This window comes from Heterodontus francisci, unplaced genomic scaffold, assembly GCF_036365525.1.
Source record: "Heterodontus francisci isolate sHetFra1 unplaced genomic scaffold, sHetFra1.hap1 HAP1_SCAFFOLD_121, whole genome shotgun sequence".
NCBI classification, from domain to species: Eukaryota; Metazoa; Chordata; class Chondrichthyes; order Heterodontiformes; family Heterodontidae; genus Heterodontus; species Heterodontus francisci.
Window position 1 is genome coordinate 458,149 of NW_027140425.1, and position 11,102 is coordinate 469,250.

The 11,102-nt window shown below is 45.5% G+C and overlaps 1 non-coding gene across 1 annotated transcript; it reads right to left on the reverse strand.

Annotated features, from left to right (window-relative positions):
* Window positions 1-290: 290 nt before the first annotated feature.
* Window positions 291-364, reverse strand: trnai-aau (transfer RNA isoleucine (anticodon AAU)). Its single transcript has one exon. It is a non-coding gene; the product is annotated as a tRNA-Ile (tRNA).
* Window positions 365-11,102: the final 10,738 nt, after the last annotated feature.

Sequence of the window (11,102 nt, forward strand, 5' to 3'; positions counted from 1 at the left end):
GGTTAAAAGCAACACATAATGACACAAACACTCTCCTTCAGTGAGATTAATATCAAGCTGTTTTCCAGGTTGAATGTAACTGTGAACAAATTTATGTCAAAGAAGTTACCTTTGATGTACCAGCACTGAAGTTCTGTCCAAGGAGGAACAGCCATTCCAAACTCATATCCTTCACAAAGGCTGTTTTTTTATGCGATTGAAATTCATCATGTATTTTGAATTAAAGCTCACAAGACACAGATGTCAGTGTTGATAATGAAACTTTTCAAGCATGTTGTGACTGTGATATGAGGCTCTGCTGGGAGTTGAACCCAAGATCTCCTGTTTATTGGACAGGTGCTTTAACCAACTGAGCTACAGAGCCAGATTGCGAATGTGCATGCAATTGAAATCAGAGGAAGACCTTGCAGATAGTGGGCAGACTTTGGCGAGTCAAGAGCTGAGTTCGTCACGGCAGAGTTCCCAGCCTCTGACTCGCTCTTGTAGTTGTAGCTGTAGTTGTAATTGTAATAGGCAACCGTCCGTCTCGGAAGACGATGGGCTACACCCGGGGTGTACGTCACTTCTGTGTGAAACATCGTTTGTTGTGGCTGTGGAGGACGACTCGTGAGTGACGATCCCTTCCACAGCTGGGACAGATGAATATCATTGGCCCGAGGTCGACTGATAATTTTTCCTTCCTCTGAGCTCTCTTTCCCACCATCTGGTCATTTCTTTTGTCCTCTGCTTTTCCCATGGTCTTCCTGAATGCCTTTCTCCAGGAATTCCAGTCAGCAGGAAGGACTTCCAATGCATCGACTCCAATCCCAGTCAGCTTGAGATCTCGCTTTGCAGATGTCCTTGCATCACAGACGTGGGTGACCTGTTGGTCTCGTGCTGATAGCAAGCTCACCAAAGAGCATGTCTTTGGCAAAGCGACCGTCATCCATTCAGCACACATGACCCAGTCAACAGAGTCACCGCTGACTCAAGAGGGCAAACATGCTGCAGATCCCTGCACGCTGGTGTACTTCTGCATTCGGCACTCTGTCCTGCCAGGAGATGCCCAATATCCATCTGAGACAGCGGAGGTGGAAGCTGTTCAGCTGCTTTTCTTGGCTTGCATAAGTTGTTGATGCTTCTCTACTATAAAGGAGGGTGCTGAGAACACAAGCCTGGTACACGCGGAGTTTTGTATTTTTGATCAGTTTGGTGTCGGTTCACACTCGTCTTCTCAACTTTGACATGACAGCTGCGGCATTGACAATCCTGGTGCTGATTTCAGTATCAAGGGACAGATTGCTGGTGATTGTTGATCCAAGGTATGTGAAGCTGTTGACAACCTCCAAAGTGAGGTTGTCGATGTTGATGGAAGGTGGAGTCTCTACGTCCTGGCCCATAACTTTGATCTTCCTGCTGCTGATCGTCAGTCCAAACTCCTTGCAGGCCAGGGAGAACCGATACCCAAGCTGCTGTTAATGAATTTCATTATGGGATGTCAGCACAGCATCATCAGCAAACAGCAACTCACAGACCAAGAACTGACTCATTTTGGTCTTGGTGCGCACTCTTGCCAAGATGAACAGCTTGTCATCAGCTCTGGTATGCAGGTGGACACCCCCATCTGAGTCACTGAAAGTTTAAAATAGCAGCATGGAGAAGAATATGCCAATTGTAAAGGATGTGAGCTGTGAGGAGGTTACAAGGAGGCTTCCAGGGGACTTGGACAGGATAAGTGAATGAAATGACAGATGGAATATAATGTGAATAAGTGTGAAGTTATCCACTTTGGTAGAATAAACAGAAAGACAGAATATTTCTTAAATGGTGAGAGGTTGGGAAGTGTTGATGTCCAAAGGGACCTGGGTGTCCTTGTTCATGAGACACGAAAAGCTCGCATGCAGGTGCAGCAATCAATTAGGAAGGCAAATGGTATGTTGGCCTTAACACGAGGGGTCATGAGTACAGGAATAAAGATGTCTTGCTGCAATTGTATAGAGCCTTGGTGAGATTGTGCTGGAGTATTGTGCACAGTTTTGGTTTCCTTATCTAAGGAAGGATATACTTGCCACAGAGGGAGTGCAACGGAGGGTCACCAGACTAATCCCTGGGATGGTGGGATTGTCTTATGAGGAAACTGGGCTTGTATTCCTTAAAGTTTCATTTAAAAGGCCATTTAAAACTGAGATAGGGTGGAATTTCTTTACTCAGAGGGTGGTGAATCTTTGGAAATCTCTACCTCAGGGGTTTGTGAAAGTTCAATCATTGAGCAAGTTCAGGACAGAAATTGATAGAAATCTTGATACTCATGACATCAAGGGATATGGGGAGAGCGCGGGAAAGTGGTGTTGAGGTAGATGATCATCAAGGATGTAATTGAATGACAGATCAGGCTCGACAGGGTAAACTGCCTCCACCTACGTTCCGAAGAGAATTTGCACCAGGACACAGCCCTGTTTTACCCCACTGCTGATCGTGAAAGTGTCTGATGTTGCTCCATTGTAACTGACGGAACTGTGCATGTTCTCGTGGAAAGAAGAGATGACGCCCAAGAGTTCAGGAGGGCAGCCTAGTTTCCACAGCAGTTTGAAGAGTCCGTCTCTGCAAACAAGATCGAAGGCCTTGGTGATGTCTATAAAGACAATGTAGAGTGGTCTGTACTGTTCACAGTACTTCTCCTGTAACTGCCGAAGTGAGAAAATCATGTCGACTGTCGATCTACCAGCTCTGAATCTGCACTGAGACTCAAGATAGATGTGATGTCAGGGTCTGCAATCTGGTCAGAGCAATGCGAGCAAAGACCTTCCCCACAATACTTAGCAAGCAGATGCCTCGCTAATTGCTGCAGTCACTGCGATCGCCTTTATTGTTGCACAAGGTGACAATGTTTGCATCACGCATGTTGAGAGGCGCAGATCTCCCCTTCCAACAGAGACACAGAAGTTCATGGGGATGCTGCAACAGCGCTGCTTTTCCACTTTTGATGATTCCAGGTGGAATATCATCATTTCCCAGGGCTTTACCACTGGCAAGACGGTCAATGGCGTTGTTGAGCTCTATGGTGGTGTCGCTGTCCAGCTCCTCCATGACAGGGAAGTCTGGAATGGTGCTGAGAGCTACTTCAATGACAATGTTCTCCGTTATGTAGAGTTCAAGGTAATGCTCCACTCACCTTTCCATCTGCTTGTTAGGTTCAGTGATGATCACCCCTGTCTTTGTCTTCAAAGGTGTTGATTTAGTTACTGCTGCTCCCATTGCTTTCATAATTTTTTTTTTATTCATTCATGTCATGTGATCATCACTGGCTAAGCCAGCATTTATTGCCCATCCCTCATTTCCCATGAGAAGGTGGTGGTGAGCTGCCTTCTTGAACCGCTGCAGTCTGTGTGAGGTAGGTACACCCACAGTGCTGTTAGGAAGGGAGTTCCAGGATTTTGACCCAGCAACAGTGAAGGAAAGGCGATATAGTTCCAAGTCACGATAGTGTGTGGCTTGGAGGGGAACTTGCAGGTGGTGGTGTTCCCATGAATTTGCTGCCCTTGTCCTTCTAGTTGGTAGAGGTTGAGGGTATGGAAGGTGCTGTCTAAGGAACCTTGGTGTGTTGAATTCCTTCATATGTCCCTCTAGCATCCCCCAGATTCAGTGGCAGTTTGTATGCTGTTGCAGAGTTTTAACCAGTATTGATTGGTGCAGTGCCGAGCAGTCTGCAGAGACTTGTTTCTGGCAGCTCTGAGAGCATCTAGAGTTTGTTTGCTGGAGACTTGTTTGTAGTTCATGAGGACTCTCTTCTTAGTTGCAGTAACTGACTCCATTTCAGTCCAATAAGCCTCAAACCAGTCAGCATTCCTCCCATCTCTTTTCCCATACACAGCGAGTGCAGAGTTATAGATGGTGGCGTGCAGATGATTCCACTTTGATACCACACTGAGGCCTTGGGCGTTTTCTGAAAGAGCCTGATCGAGGATGTTGAGGAACTCCTGGGTCCTTTCTGGATCAGTGGTTCGGCAAGTGTTGATCCGAGAACGACATTTCTTCTTGGATGGGTGAAGCTTTCTTGGCTGAAGCCTGACCTTGCTACACACCAGGGAGTGCTCAGTGTCACAGTCAGCGCTATGATAGCTGCGTGTGATGAGGACACTGCTGAGGGTGGTACGTCTGGTGATGATAAGGTCTAGCTGGTGCCAGTGGCATGATCTCGGATGTCTCCAGGACACCTTGTGGCACAGCCTGACCTGGAAATAGCTGTTCATCACACAGAATCCATGGTGACAGCATAGCTCCAGAAACCTCTGTCCATTTTCGTTCATCTTGCTAATCCCCTGGTGCCCTATGCTCATTGGCCAAGCTGCAGTCAGTACCCAAGCTTGCGTCGAAATCCCCTAGAAGATACAGTCCCTCGGTGCTGGGAATTCTACTGATGGCAGTGTCAAGTGTCTGATAGAATTGATCCTTGACATCTGGGGTGGAGGTGAGTGTCGGCACATAGATGCACATGCAATTAACTGGGCCCGCGCTTGTTGACAAGTGAAGGGTAAGAAGTCTCTCTGAGCCTACTGTGGGTGGTTCACTCATCACAAGTAGCATGTTATTTACTGTGAAACCCACTCCATGCTCACGAGTTGCCTCTTGGGCTTTCCCCTGCCAGAAGAAGGTGTAGTGTTTCTCTTTGAGGGATCCACTTTGAATGAGTCTAGTTTCTTGCAGCACAGCAATGTCCACATTAAGCCTTGTGAGTTCCTTGTCAATCACAGCTGTCTTGTGTGTGCTATCAACCTGCAGAAGGTTGTCGGTAAGGCCAGGACACATGGTCCTTACATTCCAGCTTGTGATGCGAAGCACTGGTGTCTTCTTTGTTGAGTTTGTCTTGCCTGGTGCATAGATTATCAATCCGCCAGTTGAGAGATATCTCTCGAAGCTGCAAGCACCCATTGAAGCAAGTAGGTCGTGGCAGGACAGCACCTAACTGACTGGGGGCTGCACAGCTTGGAGTAGGTGGTAGTTATCCATTGAGACGCGATGATCTCTCCCACTGTCAAAAGTAGCCCCTGGTGCTCATACTCTACACCAATTGAGTGAGAGCTTATAATCTGTAATTGTTTCTTCCCATGTTTTGCTAATGATTAACCATGAAGCTGGAGTGTCCTCTCCAGGGCACAGGCCTGGGCAAATAGTATGGAGACACTGAGCATCAGGACCCCCTCTCAGCATTGCTAGTATTGTCCAAAGGAAAGGAAAAAACCAGTACTATTTGGTACCAGCTCTGCTGTAGGAGTTGCTGGAAAACTACCTGATAAGTAACAGGTATGGGACTCCACTCCGGATTTACTGTCTAGGTTTACTCCCTGAGCCTTCTTCTCTCTCAAGACACCCACAGGGAAGTGAGACTTTTTGCCCATAGATGGGGCTCTGTTTCTTGGCATCAGGATGGAACCACACGCCAGTGGGCCTGCATGACATGCACAAGGATATCACACACTGTCCCATCCCTGTGACAGCTCAGAGAGATACCCTGATGATAATATACCCCACAGGAAAATCACAAACAGCCCCCTCCCTTGGACAGCTCAGGGTCAGACACTGCACACACTGCAACAACAGTGACATTACTGGATTAGTCCCTCCATTCTGAAAAACAAGCATTCAGCCTACTTTATGCTTTCCGTCTCTCAGCCAATTTTGTATCCACGCTGCCACTGCCTCTTTAATCCCATCTGTTCAAATTTTGTTAACAAGTCTATTTTATGGTACTTTTTCAAACACAATTTTGAAGTGCAGACACACACCATCAACCTCACCACCCTGGTCAACTCTCTCTGAAACTTCATCAAAGAAATTAATTCATTAATTAATTCATACACAATCTTCTGTTAACCAATCTGTACTGGCTGTCATTTATTAGCCCATGTTCTACCAAGTGCCAGTTAATTTTCTCCTGGACAATTGTCTCTAAAAGTTTCCCCACCACTGACATTAGACGAACTGGTCGTAGTTCCTGGGTTTATCTCTCTTTTTAAACAGGGCTGTAAAATTAGCAATCCTTGCAGACTTATCTTTCAGTTCTGGAAAGTCTATTGTGGACAATCTCTTTGGGCATGACTTTAACCAATTAAATCAACAGGATACTTGATTAATAAGTCCAGAACCTTTATTGAGAGTAAAATAGTACTTAAGAATTGGAAGTAAAATTATCTTGAACAAACTTGGGGAATATAACTTTACAGCTCTAGCAGGTGTGTGGACTGGTCGAGCTTGGTCTCAGAGTGTCACGGTCCTCTTTGTCCTGCCTAGATCCCTCATCAGGTGGAGAACTTGGTTGATGATCTGAGCCTTTACCCCTGAGCTCTTCTAGTGTTCCTGCACATTGAAAGCTTTCAAGATCCCTACTTTTAACCCCTGGATGGCCATCACACCACCTTGTAAAATAATAATTGGTCTGAGCTGTTGCTAGGTACATTTAATTGATGATGTCTTCCACTAACAGCCAACTGTCCTCAGAATCTCAGACATGAGTACAATGGAGTGGTTTCACACTGTCTCCCAATCTGATCTGAAACAAGTTTCCTATTCATTAAATCGAGACTCCTGAAAATGATGGAAATACTCAGCAGGTCTGGCAGCATCTGTGGAGAGAGAAACAGAGTTAACGTTTCAGATCTGTGATCTTTCATCAGAACTGGGCTGAAATTGTCTGAGGGACTGAGATTGTGGAATCAATTTCAGGGTCAGAAACATTGTACTCTGTAAGGAAAGGAAGATGGTGATTATTAAGTATAGTGCAAGAATATAGATGCTTTTACATTATTTGAATCAACATTGATTTAAACCTTGTGCTCACGAAACCTATCTTTTGATCACAATGACATTGATAACAATGGAAAAAGCAACACATGCATTTCACGACCACAGGACTTTGTAAAGCCTTTTACAGCCAATGAAGTACTTTCCAAGTGTAGTCACTGTACAGTACAATACAATACCCTACAATAAGGATATTTCACATTCGAGTCACGCAAGTCCCAGGCAATGACCTTCTGAAACAAGAGAGAATCTAACCCTCTCCCCTTGACATTCAACAGCATTACGATTGCTGAATCCCCCACTATCAACATCCTGGGGGTTACCATTGACCAGACACTGAACTGCAGTAGTCATATAAATATCATGGCTACAAGAGCAGGTCAGACACTAGGAATCCTGCGGCGAGTAACTCACCTCCTGACTCCCCAAAGCCTGTCCCCTATCTACAAGGCACAAGTCAGGAGTGTGATGCAATACTGTCCATTGCCTGGATAGGTGCAGCTCCAACAACACTCAAGAAGCTCAACGTCATTCAGGACAAAGCAGCCCACTTGATTGGCACCTCATTCACTATATTCACTCTCTCCATCACCAACGCACAGTGGTAGCAGTGTGTACCATCCACAAGATGCACTGCAGCAAGGCAGCAAGCCTCCTTACACAGCACCTTCCAAACCCGTGACTTCTACTACCTAGAAGGACAAGGGCAGCAGATGCATGGGAACACCATCACCTGCAAGTTCCCCTCTGAGCCACACACCATTCTGGAATTGGAACTATATCACCGTTCCTTCACTTTGGCTGGGTCAAAATCCTGGAACTCCCTTCCTAACAGCACCACATCGACTGCAGTGGTTCAAGAAGGCAGCTCACCACTACCTTCTCGAGGGAATTAGGGATGGGCAATAAATGCAATAAATAAAAATAACATCAATAAAAAATGACAATATCCTGTAATCCCCAAAAGTAGAAAATGCATATGAAAATGAAAATATAATAAAACACAGTCAGCATGGATTTCACAAAGAAAGACTTGACGAAACTTGTCTTTGAAGAATCAACAGCAAGAGTAATACAGCAGATGTAGAAGAGTTTAAGTTAATAAAGCCTCATCCTTTTAAGTGCTTGAACCAACAAATTGTGGGTTAACAAACAAGCACACTAACTGACAGAGCTGGGTGTTGTGCTTTCTAGATTACCCGAAAGCAGGGTGTCAATGAGTTAAATCTTCAGGTTGCTGCAACCAGAATAGCCATTGTCCACGATCAGTTTTACTGTTCCAAATAAAGGGTGGAACATTCATTGTGAATCTATAGAAACAGTCTGGTCCTGCACACTGCAGACACATCCACGTCATCACCAACCAGCTCTCCTATAATAGATGCAGTTATTTGACTTTTCCCCATTAGCTCCATGGAATTAATTTTGAAAGATTTTAAATTCCAAGAAGCTTTGTGAATATTCAGCCCTTGAGAAGAAATCATTCCCTGGCCACAGTGGAGAGAGCATTGAATATAAAACAGTAGACTATCAGGTAACACAGAGAATGCTCATCAGCTAATCTATAATTGCTTAGTTTTCTTACTTTTGCTTTTATTATTCGGTTTTTCATCCTTTTCAGTTCCTGACTCCGGATATTATTGTGATTAAATGTGAAAAGATACACTGTGTCTCAGCCCCGGTATATTGGCTCTTTCTCTGTACAGTGCTGTGTACACTCAGATACTGACAGTGTCTCTCCCTCCCTCAACTTTCCAGCCCTGACGGTGCAGAAAGCGCTGCTCAAAGTTACACATTCTGACTGTTTGCAGTTGATTAGTGAGAGATTATTAACGTATCCTTCTGCAACGCTGCCTCGGTTAATAACAGCAGATCGAAGTTACATTTCAGATACAGAAACAGACGCATCAATTATTCACTCTTTCCCAGAGTGAGTGAGGCCGGGACAAGCAGCAACATTCCGGCCCCACACTCTGCAATTACCCAGCACCAGCGGAAAGCAGTGAATGCAGATTCAATCAGTGGGTTAATGTCCATTACAGGGATGCAAGATTCCACAGCCCAGGATAAACATCCCCATACACCGAGAACAAGCTCAGGAAAACCCGGGGGAGTTAATATCCCAGTCAAGGAGCATTCCAGCAACATTGAACAAGTTCCTGAACTGAGTGAACCTTTCAAATTACAGAAGTGATGACGAGGTCAAAAAGGTTCTGAACAGTTGAGGTGACTGAGCGGTTTCAGCTTCTCTGTTCAGGTTGCAGCTTTCACTGGAGGCATGTGTTTAAATCCCACTTCTGACAACTTGATTTTCAGTTACTTTGCAGAGCTTCCTTGAAGGTTTGAGGCAGAGTAAATACTGAGGAACTGTTTCTAACTGCTGTACGGTCATGGCTGCACATGCACAGGATGATGTCATGGCTCAGCACCAACATCATCGCAAATCAGCGCCTGGTCCATCTTCGCACATGCACGCTGAAGCGTCATCGGGTATCCAGCCTCTCACTCAGCTGAAGGAAGCGGCTGAATGGGAGACTTTGAGGTTGGAGCTCTCCCCACTCGGCCGTGACGCTTCTTCTCCTCAGCTGCTCGCTCTCCACCTCGCTGCTCCCCTGGCCGATTGTTCCCTGTGCGTGTCACCCAGCTCTCCTGCCACTCGCTCCCAGCCCCCCAAACCCCACTCCAGCCATTAGCTCTATGCCGTGCCACTTTCCTCCTCTTGGTCACTCGTTCTTCACTCCTACGTCATGCTTTATGAGAGGCATAGATAGTGTAGATAGCCAGACTCTGTTTCCCATGGCAGGGGTGACTAAAACTAGAGGGCATAGATTTAAGCTAAGAGGGAGGAGGTTTAAAGGGGGTCAAAGGGGTAAATTTTTCACAGAAAGAATAGTGGGTATCTGGAATGAGCTGTCTGGTGGAGGCAGGAACAGTAGTCACATTTAAGAGGCATCTGGACAGGTACTTGAATGAGCAAGGCATGGAGGGATATGGAATAAATGCAGGCGGGTCGGATTAGTATAGATAGGCATTATAGTCGGCATGGACGCGGTGGGCCGAAGGGCCTGGTTCTGTGCTGTACGACGTTATGACTCTCTGTGACTCCTGTTAATTGTTTAATTATCCACCACCATTCAGGACTGGATCTGGCAGGACTGCAGAGCTTTGATCTGATCTGTTGATTGTGAGATTGCTTAGCTCTGTCGATTGCATGCTGCTTCCGCTATATGACATGCAAGTAATCCTGTGTTGTAACTTCACCAGGTTGACACCTCATTTTTAGGTCTGCTTGGTGCTGTTCCTGACATGCCCTCCTGCACACTTCATTGAACCACTATTGCTCCCTTGGCTTGATGGTAATGGTAGAGTGAGGGATATGCCAGGCCATGAGGTAACATATTGTGTTTAAATACAATTCTGCTGCTGCTGATGGCCCACAGTGCCTCATGGATGCCCAGTTTTGAGCTGCCAGATCTGTTCATTTCTTCCCTCAGATATAATTGAAAAAAAAAATTCTGAAGAAATGCATGAACTAAATAAAAAGGAGAGAGAAATAAATACTGACAAAATAGATGGCAGCATTTGGAAGGTAAAAATATTTCAGATTTATTATTGATGAGTGAGAGGAATTTCTCACACTTTGGGGCTTCTGTAAGTGGATTTACTGTATCAGAGTAGAAGTACTGTTTCAGGCCTTGTTAGCTCAGTTGGTAGAGCATGAGACTTTTAATCTCAGGGTCTTGGATTTGAGACCCTTGTTGTGTGGTTGCTCTTCCCTTTTTCAGTCTTCATCGGCAGAGAGTTCAAGGAGTGTTTGAAATTAAATTCAACAACATCACCAGATTTCAACCCCCACCCCTTGCCCCCCTCCCAGTGTAGTTGACAGGACCATCAACCTCTGCCTTCCCCCTTCCCCTCCCTCCCAGAACTGCGACAGGGATCCCCTTGTCCTCACTTTCCACCCCACCTGCCTCCACATCCAAAGGATCATCTTCCACCATTTCCACCACCTCCAGCGTGATGCCACCACCTACCTCATCTTCCCCTCCCCTGTCAGCATTCTGTGAGAATAAGAAATGCTGAAATGTTGTTTCTACAGCTTGTGGAAAGTTACCAAGAAGTCATTTGTACACAACATAATGAAATCACTGAAAAAGAGAACTGATAAGGGTATGTAAGTAGAGACCTTAAGACAGTACATCACTGACAAAGAGAACTGATAAGGGTATGTAAGTGGAGACCTTAAGACAGTACATCACTGAAAAAGAGAACTGATAAGGGTACGTAAGTACAGACCTTGGGACAGTACATCACTTAAAAATTGT